Here is a 12691-nt window from a genome sequence, read left to right as displayed (position 1 = left end):
GCACAGGCGTCGGCTGGAGGCATGATTGGTGAGTTGCAGCAATCCTCACCGCCTTTACCGCTCGGATGGACCTGATGACCGAGCAAAACATCATCCTTAATCGCAGGATGGAGGCTCTCACCGCGCAGGTGGAAGCGCGCGCTCAGGGCGCTGCTGCAGCTCCTCCTCCTGCCGACCCAGTGCCGAATACAGACGTTCCACTGGTCATTCAACGACCCCCCCCCACCATCCCCTGAAGCATACATAAGCCCCCCAGAGCCGTACAGAGGTTGTGTGGAGACGTGCGCGGACTTTCTTATGCAGTGTTCGCTCGTCTTTGCACAGCGTCCCGTGATGTACGCGTCTGATGCCAGTAAGGTGGCTTACGTGATTAATTTGCTTCAAGGTGAGGCACGCGCTTGGGCTACAGCGCTTTGGGAACAAGGTTCATGGCTCCTTGCCTCTTATACTGGGTTTGTGAGGGAGCTCAGAACTGTTTTTGATCACCCCAACAGAGGCGAAACCGCGTCTACCGTGCTGCTGTCAATGAGACAGGGGCGTCGGAGCGCAGCCGAATATGCAGTCGACTTCCGCATCACGGCTGCGAGATCTGGCTGGAATATGACTGCGCTCCGCGCCGCCTTCATAAACGGACTGTCTTCGGTCGCCAGTGAAGGTGCGAGCACTAGATGGCACTCTTCTCCCTTTTATCACACACAAGACACTACCTGTAACCCTGGTAGTGTCTGGGAATCACCGGGAGGAGATTGAGTTTTTTGTAACTACTTCTACCTCCCGCGTGATTTTGGGCTTCCCATGGATGATTAAACACAATCCCCGGATTGATTTGCCATCTGGGGTTGTGGCTCAGTGGAGCGAAACCTGCCACCAGAATTGTTTAGGATCCTCGGTTCCTCCCGGTGTAAACACTAATGAGGAGGTTAAAGTCCCTCCCAATCTGACGGCGGTGCCAGTTGAGTACCACGATCTTGCTGATGTCTTCAGCAAGGATCTGGCACTCACCCTTCCCCCGCACCGTCCGTACGACTGTGCCATTGATTTGGTCCCGGGCGTTGAGTTCCCGTCCAGCAGGCTGTACAATCTCTCACGTCCCGAGTGCGAATCAATGGAGACCTACATCCGGGACTCATTAGCTGCCGGGTTGATCCGGAATTCCACCTCCCCGATGGGTGCAGGTTTCTTTTTTGTGGGCAAGAAAGATGGCGGACTCCATCCATGCATTGATTACAGGGGGCTGAATGACATAACGGTTCGTAATCGATACCCTTTACCCCTGTTGGATTCAGTGTTCACGCCCCTGCATGGAGCCCAAATTTTCACCAAACTGGACCTCAGGAATGCGTACCACCTGGTTCGGATCCGGAAGGGAGACGAATGGAAGAAGGCATTCAACACCCCATTAGGTCATTTTGAGTACCTGGTCATGCCGTTCGGCCTCACTAAGGCCCCCGCGACGTTCCAAGCTTTGGTTAATGACGTCTTGCGGGACTTCCTGCACCGATTCGTCTTCGTATATCTGGATGACATACTCTTTTCCCCGGACCCTGAGACTCATGTCCAGCATGTACGTCAGGTCCTGCAGTGGTTGTTGGAGAACCGGCTGTTTGTGAAGGGTGAGAAGTGTGAGTTTCACCGCACCTCTTTATCCTTCCTGGGGTTCATCATCTCCTCCAACTCTGTCGCCCCTGATCCGGCCAAGGTTGCGGCGGTGAGAGATTGGCCACAAGCCGTAGGATGCTGCAACAGTTCCTCGGCTTTGCAAATTTCTACAGGAGGTTCATTAAGGGCTACAGTCAGGTAGTTAGCCCCCTGACAGCCCTGACCTCTCCAAAAGTCCCCTTCACCTGGTCTGATCGGAGCGAAGCCGGGTTCAAGGAGTTGAAACGCCGGTTCTCGTCTGCACCAGTTCTGGTGCAGCCCGACCCTAGCCGCCAGTTCGTGGTTGAAGTGGACGCCTCTGACTCAGGGATAGGAGCCGTGCTATCCCAGAGCGGAGAGACCGATAAGGTTCTTCACCCGTGTGCCTACTTTTCTCGCAGGTTGACCCCAGCTGAACGGAACTATGACGTCGGCAATCGAGAACTCCTTGCGGTGAAAGAGGCTCTTGAGGAGTGGAGACACCTGTTGGAGGGAGCGTCTGTGCAGTTCACGGTTTTCACTGACCATCGGAACCTGGAGTATATCAGGACCGCCAAGCGGCTGAACCCCAGGCAAGCCCGCTGGTCACTGTTCATGTGCGTTTGACTTCCGAATCACCTACCGCCCCGGGACCAAGAACCAGAGATCGGATGCCTTGTCCTGGGTGCATGAAGATGAGGTCAAGACTGAGCTGTCGGATCCACCGGAGCCCATCATTCCGGAGTCCACTATCGTGGCCACCCTCACCTGGGACGTGGAGAAGACCGTCCGGGAGGCCCTGGCACGGAGCCCGGACCCCGGAACTGGACCAAAGAACCGTTTATACATCCCACCAGAGGCCAGAGCTGCAGTCTTGGACTTCTGTCATGGGTCCAAGCTCTCCTGTCATCCAGGGGTGCGTAGGACCGTGGCAGTTGTCCGGCAGCGCTTCTGGTGGGCGTCCATGGAGGCCGACGTCCGGGAGTATGTCCAGGCCTGCACCACCTGTGCCAGGGGCAAGGCAGACCACTCCAAGACACAAGGGCTTCTGCAACCGCTTCCGGTGCCTCGTCGCCCCTGGTCTCACATTGGCCTGGACTTCGTCACGGGCCTCCCGCCGTCCCAGGGCATGACGACCATCTTCACGATAGTGAACCGTTTCTCCAAGGCGGCCCACTTCGTGACCCTCCCAAAGCTCCCTACGGCCCAGGAGACAGCAGACCTCCTGGTCCACCACGTCGTACGTCTGCATGGGATACCAACTGACATTGACTCGGACCGTGGTCCTCAGTTCTCCTCACAGGTTTGGAGGAGTTTCTGCAGAGAACTGGGGGCCAACGTGAGCCTCTCGTCCGGGTATCACCCTCAGACGAATGGACAGGCAGAGCGGGCCAACCAAGAACTTGAACAGGCCCTCCGCTGTGTTACATCCGCGCACCCGTCGGCCTGGAGTCACCATCTGGCCTGGATCGAGTATGCCCATAACAGCTAGGTGTCCTCTGCCACCGGCCTCTCCCCATTTGAGGTGTGTCTGGGGTACCAGCCCCCATTGTTCCCCGTGGTGGAGGGAGAGGTCGGTGTGCCCTCGGTCCAGGCCCACCTGCGAAGATGCCGTCAGGTGTGGCGCACCGCCCGTTCTGCCTTGTTGAAGGCCCGGACGAGGGCTAAGGCCCATGCAGACCGCCGGCGTTTCCCGGCCCCTGCTTACCAGCCCGGGCAGGAGGTGTGGCTTTCAACGAAGGACATCCCCCTCCAAGTGGACTCACCCAAACTCAAGGACAGGTATATCGGTCCATTCAAGATCCTCAAAGTCCTCAGTCCGGGTGGACCCGCAGTGAAGCTCCAGCTCCCAGCTTCACTGCGGGTCCACCCGGTTTTTCATGTTTCCCGGATCAAGCCACACCACACCTCACCCCTCTGTGCTCCCGGACCGGCGCCGCCTCCTGCCCTGATCATCGATGGGGAGCCTGCATGGACGGTTCGCAGGCTCCTGGACATCCGTCGGAAGGGCCGGGGGTTTCAGTATCTGGTGGACTGGGAGGGGTATGGACCTGAAGAACGCTCCTGGGTGAAGAGGAGCTTCATCCTGGACCCGGACCTCCTGGCCGACTTCTCCCGACGTCACCCGGACAAGCCTGGTCGGGCGCCAGGAGGCGCCCGTTGAGGGGGGGGTCCTGTTGTGTGGGCCGCCAGAAGAGGAGGTACTACTGGCCCACCACCAGAGGGTGCCCTGCCTGAAGTGCGGGCTTCAGGCACGAGAGGGCGCTGCCGCCACGGACACAACCGGGAGTGACAGCTGTCACACATCAACTCATGACAGCTGTCACCCATCTTCATTTCATCACTCCATAAAAGCCGGATGTCATCTCCACCTCGCTGCCGAGATATCATCTACCTGTGAAGGTAATTCTCTACTAAACTGAAAACACTGACTAATAGTCTGAACTTCTTTGCAGCCGTTTTCCTGTACGTGTTTCCTTATCTGTGCGATTGGCGTTTGGTGTGATCAGTGACGGCTTCGCTTCACACCCCAACCAGATAAGTGGTTAGACAGGAGCTGCACGTGTGTGTGATTAGAGGTGACTTGGCGGCTCCAGTATTCTCCAGGTTCTGTGGCGGTGGAAATAGTGTGGTTCCGGCTTTTCTCAGGACAGACGTCTTCTATCCTCGAGCCTGCCCACACGTTACCTTGGTGTATTGACTGCTGTCAGATTCTGTGATTGTCTGTATCATCGTTGTGCAATTTCACAACATTAAATTGTTACCTTTTGGCTCATCTATTGACCGTTCATTTGCGCCCCCTGTTGTGGGTCTGTGTCACTACACTTTCCCCAACACCGTCCTCCTACAGACAGGACACGATTTGCTGGCAGGACAAAAAACAATATTGAAAAAATCAGTTTTTGAACATTTTGAATGGGGTAAATTTCATATCTTGCATCCAGCCTTGATTCTGCATCAGGGCGGTGTCAGCACGAACGCGGCATTTTGGCAGCCTAATTGACAAAATATAGCAATGGAGAACTTTAATCCCTGTGACTCAGTTGTGTTAAATTAAAGTGAGGGAATATGTATAAATGCATCTCACTCACTCACTCACTCACTCACTCACTCACTCACTCACTCACTCACTCACTCACTCACTCACTCACTCCCTCACTCACTCACTCACTCACTCACTCACTCACTCACTCACTCACTCACACACTCATCTTCAACTGCTTACACCAATTAAGGGTCACAGGAGGCTGGAGTCTATCCTAGCAGTCATAGGGTGTGAGGCGGGGTACACCCTGGACAGGATGGCAGTCTGTCGAAGGACCATAGACAAACAAACACATTCACATCTGCACACACACCTACGGACAATTTAAAGTTTCCAGTCCATTTAACCTACGTGTCTTTGGTTGTGGGAAGAAGCCAGAATGCTCGGAGGGAACCCACGCAGACACGGGGAGAACATGCAAACTCCACACAGAAAGTCCACAGGTGGGAATCGATCCCATGATGTTCTTGCTTTGAGGCAACAGTGCTAACCACTAAGCCACTGTGCTCCCCTATACATGCATTTCATGTTTTATATTTTTAACCATGCTATAAAGATTTTTTTCATGTTGAGATTAAAACATTTCAAAATAAATCGAAAAAATTTTCTTTAATTATTTTTTCCCCATCTGTGAGCTAACTTTGGCAACAGTTGCACATGTGGAGATTTTTGTCAGCCTGTAATACTATTTTCAAAGTGAATGCACACAAACACAAAGCAGAAGCAGTCGTCTCCGGTCGCTACCTCAACGTCGCTAACTCTCCCACATTCTTCCTCTTTACCCACCAACATGCAGAGCACCCACAGTAGCACATTTATTGAGTTTGTGTAAATGTAGGTGCAGTTTGTGTATCTCTGCAGGCACGGCCGCTACATAAAACTGTAGAAGCCGTTTATCATCCTGAACACAAATGAACAGCAGCTAATGGCTTCCCTTGCTGGAAGAAAAACGAGCCATGACATCTCATACTACGCTGAGAGTGTGCAGACAAAGCTGCAGCGACACACAATCCACAAGATTCCACATGAGAGCTCAAAAAAGCCAAATTTCCCCGTGAATTATCTCTGAGGAATAAAGTATTTCCTAGCAGTATCCTGCATGAACAGGACGGAGTTAAAGTGCTGATATCCGTGTACCGCTAACTGTGATAGCTTATCTCCATTGGCAATTAAGGCATAGAAAGTATCAGCAGATATGTCGGTGTGACATTGATAATGAATAAGCTCTGGTCAGCTCCAGGAATCAGGCTAATGAGTTGGTGTTTGTAGAAAGAGGCTAAAATTAGCCTGAAGCTGAGGCTGTCTAGCGTCTAGCGGGAGCGGCTAATAAGGACAGCACAGGAGGTGATACAGACAAAAACTGTTGACTGAGGGAGAAGCCATAAAAACCTCTTTTCAGTGACTTTTATGTTCATGTGTATTTGTTTTCTGGGTATGTGTTGCACTGTAAAGAAGGAACAAAAAGTTTAGAAAAGTTTTAAAAAGTGTGTGCTAATAAGCTACATGGACTGAGTTTATTCCACGTCTGGTTTTGTCAGTTAGTTCTACAAGTTTAACTAAAGTGATATTCTTAAGACTCGACATGTACCCTGCCAAACGCAGTGAGTGAATGAATAAGCGGATAAACTAATGAGGCCATTCAATGGCCATAAAATGAGGATTACCGGATTAAAATGTGGTTAAAGTTGCACAAGAGAGACCGAAAGCAAGTTTGTCTTATTTATGTAATATCTCAAGAAGAGCTTGTGCTACTGTTAATTACTCATCAAATCAAACTTGATTCACGTTTGATCCATTTACAATATTTTTTGTTCTCAAAACTGTGTGTTGATAAAAAATAAGAAAATAAACTTTGACATACAGGAGGAGTCTGGGATTGATCTACCCCACATTTTAATCCAAACAGTGAATTAAAAAAAAAAAACTTGTGCAAATAACATTTTAACAACCCTCAAAAATGAGCTATTAAAAACTATGCTAATCCTGTCAAATTTTTTTCTTCAGACATTTTCTTCTGCACATTCTTTTAGAAAATGAACCTTGATTCCCCGACTTAAAGAGCAATGTAAATCTATCGGAAATTCATAATGGTATTGAAAGTGATTAACAAAATTGAATTTAGTTATTCACATTAAAAAAAAATCATATGATCGGATAAGATATATGAAATATAAATAAAATTATATAAATATGTAAAATGCATGGAGAAAATATATGCAAATATAAAAATAGCTGCATCCCTCATATCTTAACATATACTGTGTGCAGAAAATGTATGCAAGTGATATAAAATATATGCAGATCAGTTACATTTAAATTTTATTTTATTTTTTAATAGATTTTTATTCAAATCATAAACATAAATGAAACATTCATTTATATTTACTACATGCCAAAAAAAACAAAGTTCAATTTGTCAACTTGCAGGTATAAACCACTGAAACTTAATCTTAATTGGATTGCGCAATCAGATGGTGCCCCCCCCGCCAACACCCCCAATGCCAGCCCCGACTTACTTCGTTTGAATTCAGTTGCACTTCACATCCTTGAGTTCGCTGTGTGATTACCAGGAAGATCAGCCTCACACTTTGAGAACCACTGAGGTTGCAAGGGCCTGGAATATATCACAGCATACAAATAAATTAAAAACTAGGATGTGATGATTTAACTCAATAACAGGGAAACAAACAAAGCCACAGGAAATGATTAGTGTAATGAATCGACACTGCATGGCAACTGTGGCTCAGGTGGTGCAGCGAGTTGTCTATAATCGAAAAGTTTGGTGGATGAACCCCTAAGTACACTTGTGCCAAAGTGTCTCTGATGAAGACAATAAATCCTCTCAGCTCAGTAGCAATCAGAGTGAACAGCACTATAAAAAATGAAACGCTATATTTACTTCATCTAGATGGAAATCATAATATACAATTAATTGTAAGAGTTTGTTACAGTTTGCTTCTGCTTTTTTTAAACAACTAAATTTTGTCAATCCAGCTGACATAACTAGATTAAGTAAATACAGCATTTCATTTTCTTAAAGTGAAAGAATAGACAGAATCTGAAACAATTTAAGCTAAACAAATTTATTTTAAGTGTAATGGAATTGAGTTAAGAATTTTAAGTTGGTTAGACCTAATCACTTTGATTAACCTGCCAAACTAAGCTGACCCAACAAACTTGCCCTGAAGTTGTCTAAAATCCAGTCAGTGGCCAGCTGGACATTTGACATGTTTTTTAGCAGTGTAAATGGGTGCATTTTCTGTCTTTCAACACCAGTTTGTTTCAAAGCCCGGTTGATTAAAAGTAACTGATACATGGGAACTCATCGGTGCTCTCAATTGCTTTTTTGGCCATGATCGCCCCGTTGTTGGACAAGTGCCTTTATCAGTTTTTGCTTGAGCCAGAAGTGCATATTTCCTTTGAAAGTAATCAAATTTAACATCTAATGCAGTAAATTGTCCAATGATGGTAAATCACGATGCAGTGCATGTTCCTGTTTTCATTTTGTTTTCTTCCCTGGTACCGCCAGAGGTTTGCACAACTGGGACCATGTAGTCCTGGGAAAAAATATCAGACAGGCAAGAAGGTTCTGTTGGTTCTGATTCTCAATACTGAATGTGTGTGTTGGAGAAACTCTGAAGACTAATGTAGTGAGGACTCTAAAATATGGTTCCTATTGGTGGGTATGCCTACGATTTTAATGAGCTAACACTGGTTTGGATGAGATTTGCTGTGAACAGTGTTCCAGTTTAAGAGAAAGCAAAGAAAGTGATTTCCCAGATTTGGGAAAAGGGGTTGGGCTATATGTAGACCTGGGTTTGATTCTTTGTGATTGGACAAAAACATCTCAACTGCATTGTCCCACATTTTGTTTATGCCACAAGTGTTTTAAAGAGTAGAGACACACAGACAGAAAGCAGAAGAGATTATTTTTAAGGTCCTGTTTGAAGACATTCTGTTGTCTCACGTTGATTTTGTTGGACTACACAGTCGTCTTAATATTATAATATTGGCAACTCATAATCTGCTTTTCTCTAGTGATGATTATTTTATGATTTGTGCTGCTGTGATGATGCATCTGTGTTTCTCACAGGACTGTGAGAGATGGGTGGGTGGACCTCAGACCCTCTTTAAATAAATTATAGAAATAAGATCATGGCGACACGGTGGCTTTGTGGTTAACACCGTCACCTCACAACTAGAAGCTTCTGGAATCATTTCCCACCTGGTCCTTTCCTTCTGTGTGGAGTTTGGATGTTGTGTTTGCGTGGGTTCCCTCCGGGTGCTCCGGCTTCCTCCCACATCCAAACACATGCACGTCAGGTGGAGTGGAAAGTTTAAAATTGGCCGTAGCTGTGAATGTATTTGTCTGTCTTTTTGTGGCCCTGCAGTGGACTGGTGTCCTGTCCAAGGTGTACCCCACCTCTTGCCCAATGAATGCTGGGATTGCAGCCCCCACAGTGACCCAATAAGTGGGTACAGCTCATCTATGTGCACTTCCACACTTGACTGAAAAATTCTAACCATGCATTCAACATTTTAATAAACAATATGGAGCAGCTTGTTTTAGGTAATATAGTCCATTAAAAGGTTTTAGGGTGGGGTATTTTCATAGTATGAAAGATGATGGTTTCTTATTTCTTCATGTCTTTATAGCTGGGCAGGCAGATGGTTACAATTAAAAAAAGAAAAAAAAATTGTCTTAACTGAGTTTATGGAGTCATGAGGTCCCTGGACAGAGGTGTTTGGAGATGCTGATATCTTTGCAGGTGCATGAAGGCCCAAGTCTTTTGGGTCCTGATGCTGCCTGTCTTGCTGTATGGCTATGAGATTTGGATGCTAACTAGTGACCTAAGACAGCGACTGGATGTCTTTGGTACTAGGTCTCTTTGGAGGATCATGTGGTCCCGCTGGAATGACGTTATATCAAAGGAGGGATTACTGAGGAAGACTAAGATGAGAAGGATCACTTGCATTGTGAGGGAGTGTCAACTTTGACATTTTGGCCATGTGAACCGTTTCTCTGCTCAACATCCATCAAGCAGGTGTCTGAGTGTTGAGGAGACCAGTAGCTGGAGAAGGTCAAGGGGATGCCAACTGGTTGTCTGCCTAGGGAGTTGCCATCCAGGAACCAATGCAGTTGGTGTTGTGGATGTGGCAAAGCGCAGCATCAGCGCATGACCAGCGCATGACTTGACTTAATTGGAGACTGTTGTGGAAATAGGGGAGGCCAACAAGGCAATCAATCTCAGCAGTTGCCTAGGGGCCCAAGCTGGAAGGGGGGCCTATTAGAATGCTTTCTTTTGGCTTCTCCCAAGAGAACCCTGTAGAACAAGAATGGGCAAGGTGGTCTTGAACCAGGAACCTGTACAAGGAGAATGGGCATGGGTGGCCTTGAACCGGGAAATTTCTCATTTCAAATAAGACACTACTGTTTAGTCTACTGACCAGTAAATTATGAATTGCAGAGGGTTTGTTAAATGGCCATAGCAGGCCAAAACAGAGGTAGTGTGCACCAGATATAGCCCATGGGCCACACATTGGGGACTGCCGTATCATTGGTTGGTCAAACACCATTTTGCAAATGGATTGTAAATGATGAAACAAAGTGGGTCATGTTTTCTTGTGGTGCAGATGCCACTGTGTAACAAACCTTGCTCGGAATTTGTATTTGTTCCTTGCTGTAGGTCTTAAAGTGTTTCTTGTTGGCTAAAGGCTCTCTTTCCATCATCTTGGCTCAAGATGAGCCAAAGACGCCACAGGTTGGGCAAGAGTGAGAGATGCAGGAAAGGGTCGTGCTTGATTTATAAACAAGACAAAACAGGGAAGATTGATTTCAAAATTGTTGCGATCCGAACTCAGAACTGAAAATAAGTGATTAATTGGCCACAACGATGTTACGTCAATGAAATGTCTTTGTGTCTTAGTCGGTGGTTCTAGCTCACACTCCTGCTGTGTGGAAGTGAAGGGAGCTGATTGACTAACTGGAAGTGAGATGATTTCCTGAAGCAGAGAAGTGTGTCAAAGTATTTTTAGCTCATTATGAAACTGTGGCCGGACTAAATAGACTGTGATGACCTGCCACAGTCTAGGTAGTAAAGACGCATCTGCCTGTTTGTCCGATGGTCTCACCTCAGCGTGACTAATGGATGCATTATACGAGGATGTAAGATAAAAATATGCAACAGCATCAAAATATTGTAAATATTTATTATAATATATAATGCTAGTATTAACATTTTCAGTGACATATTGCTTGACTCTTTATCTGACTGGAGTTATCACTTTCAACTTGCATTCACAGAATTTAAATTTCTGTGTCTACATCTTGATTTCCAGACAAATAATTATTTTTACCCTGTACTTGTTTATAGGTCTGTAACTCAGCCACAGGGGGTGTGCGGCCAATGCATCTGAGTGCCGGTCCCAAACCCGGATAAATGAGGAGTGTTGCGTCAGGAAGGGCATCCAATGTAAAAAGCACCAAAACTGAAGAAAAAGAGAGAGAGAAAAAGGCTGAATGACGTGAAGAGAGTAAATCAGGAAGTACAAGAGAGACGGCAGCTATTAAAAGGATGAAGAGTGGACAGGCAGTTGGTCCAGATGACATTCCGGTGGAGGCAGGTGAAATGGCTTGAGGGGTGGCAGTGGAGTTTCTAGCCAGATTGCTTAATAAATCTTGGAAGGTGAGAGGATGCCTGAGGAGTGGAGATGAAGTGTGCTGGTTTGATTTTAACACAAGGGTGATGTGCAGAGCTGCAGTAACTACAGAGGCATAAAAGTTGATCAGCCACAGCTGAAGTTATGGTAAAGAGTAGTAGAAGCTAGGCTTACAAAACAGGTGAAGACCTGTGAGTAGCAATATGGTTTCATGCCGAAAAAGAGCACAACAGATGCGATGTTTGCTCTGAGAATACTGTTGGAGAGTATAGAGGGCAGAAGGATTTTACATTGTGTTTTTGTGGTTTTACTGAATGATTATGACAGTGTGCCAAGAGAAGAGATGTGCATTGCATGAGGAAGCCTGGAGTGGCAGAGAAGTATGTGATTGCCATGCAGGACATGTACGAGGACAGTGTGACAGCGATGAGATGCGAAGTAGGAATGACAGACTTATTCAAGGTAGAGGGTAGAGGGGTGTGTATGATATTTGCAGATGACATTTTGATCTGCAGTGAGAGTAGAGAACCAGGTTGAGTCTAGCCTGGAGAGGTGGAGATATGCTCTGGAAAGAAGGGGAATGAAGGTCAGTAGGAGCAAGACTGAGAAACATGTGTGTGAATGAGAGGGAGCCCAGTGAATAGTCCGGTTACAAGGAGTAGAAGTGGTGAAAGTAGATGAGTTTAATTACTTGGGGTCACTGTCCAAAGTAATGGAGAGTGTGGTAGAGAGGTGAAGAAGAGCTTGCAGGCAGGGTTGCAATGGGTGGAGAAAGGTGGCAGGAGTGATTTGTGACTAAAGAATATCAGCAAGAGTGAAGAAGAGTGTCCATGAGACAGTAGTGAGACCAGCTATGTTGTACGACTTAAAGATTGGTGGCACTAACAAAAAGACAGGAAGCAGAGCTGGAGGTGGCAGAGCTGAAGGTGTTTGCAATTCTCTTTGGGGAGTGATGAGAATGGACAGGATTAGGAATGAACATATCAGAGGGACAGCTCAGGTGGGATGGCTTGGAGACAAAGTCAGAGAGTCGAGATTGAGATGGTTTGGACATGTGCAGAGGAGGGACCCAGGGTATATAGGGAGAAGGATGCTTGAGGATGGAGCCACCAGGCAGGTGGAGAAGAAGGAGGACAAAGAGGAGTTTATGGATGTGGTGAGGGAGGAATGCAGGTGGTTGGTGTGACAGAGGAAGATACAGAGGACAGGGTGAGATGGAACGATTGATCTGCTGTGGTGACCCCTGAAAGTAGAAGACTTGTTTATAGGTGTGTCTGGATGTACATTTTAATCCAGCTAGAACAGAGTTAAGGTTTCCATTTCCACAAAATCAATGAGAGGCCTTGGAAAGAAGCAAGTTCTACATTG

The 12691-nt window shown here is 46.8% G+C and overlaps 1 protein-coding gene across 2 annotated transcripts in view; it reads right to left on the bottom strand.

Annotated features, from left to right (window-relative positions):
- LOC117529884 (5-hydroxytryptamine receptor 4-like) overlaps positions 1 to 7281 on the bottom strand; it is a 95075-nt gene extending 87794 nt beyond the window's left edge. For both annotated transcript variants that reach the window (XM_034192773.1, XM_034192774.1), the window contains exon 1: positions 7180 to 7281. The gene's annotated coding sequence lies outside the window, so the exon portion shown is untranslated. The remainder of the gene's footprint in view (positions 1 to 7179) is intronic.
- Positions 7282 to 12691: the final 5410 nt, after the last annotated feature.

This window comes from Thalassophryne amazonica, chromosome 17 (genome assembly GCF_902500255.1).
Source record: "Thalassophryne amazonica chromosome 17, fThaAma1.1, whole genome shotgun sequence".
Classification (NCBI taxonomy): domain Eukaryota; kingdom Metazoa; phylum Chordata; class Actinopteri; order Batrachoidiformes; family Batrachoididae; genus Thalassophryne; species Thalassophryne amazonica.
Note: the sequence above shows the minus strand (reverse complement) of the source record. Positions and strands in the feature narration are given on the sequence as shown.